This window comes from Myotis davidii, unplaced genomic scaffold, assembly GCF_000327345.1.
Source record: "Myotis davidii unplaced genomic scaffold, ASM32734v1 scaffold399, whole genome shotgun sequence".
In the NCBI taxonomy this organism is placed as follows: domain Eukaryota; kingdom Metazoa; phylum Chordata; class Mammalia; order Chiroptera; family Vespertilionidae; genus Myotis; species Myotis davidii.
In genome coordinates this window covers 5,062,762-5,063,233 of record NW_006292094.1, presented here as the reverse complement: position 1 = coordinate 5,063,233, position 472 = coordinate 5,062,762, and positions in this window count along the sequence as shown.

The following is a 472-nucleotide window of genomic DNA, read 5'->3' as shown; positions in this document are numbered from 1 at the left end:
CCTTCCAGCCCGAAGGCCAATGCTCTATCCACTGAGCCAAACCGGTCAGAGCTAGCTTGACCACACTTTCGAGGTCAGCCCTGGGCTGGCCCCCAGAAAGCCCGCCAGCCTCCTCCCTCCTCTCTCAGAACAGCTGCAGCCTTCCTGCTCAGAGAGGGAAGCCGGCCAGCCAGGGACACACAGCCAGGGACACACAGCCAGGAGCCAGGCCTCGGGGGTCAGGCTGCTCCTGCATCCCACAGGCAGCGCCAGCCAGCAGGCATGCTTCCCACACAAACAGCACCAGACAGCTTTGAGCAACACCCCGAGTAAAGCAGGTGTGATCCCCGAGACCTCAAACAAGACAGCAAAGGACCCCCCAGGCGGTGCCCCTGAAGTGGGGCCCAGCGCAGGAGGGAGGGCTGGGCCAGTGTGCTCTCCTGGGCAGCAGCCAGGACCTCGGGCCCCACCCAGGCCTGGTGTCAGAGCCCTT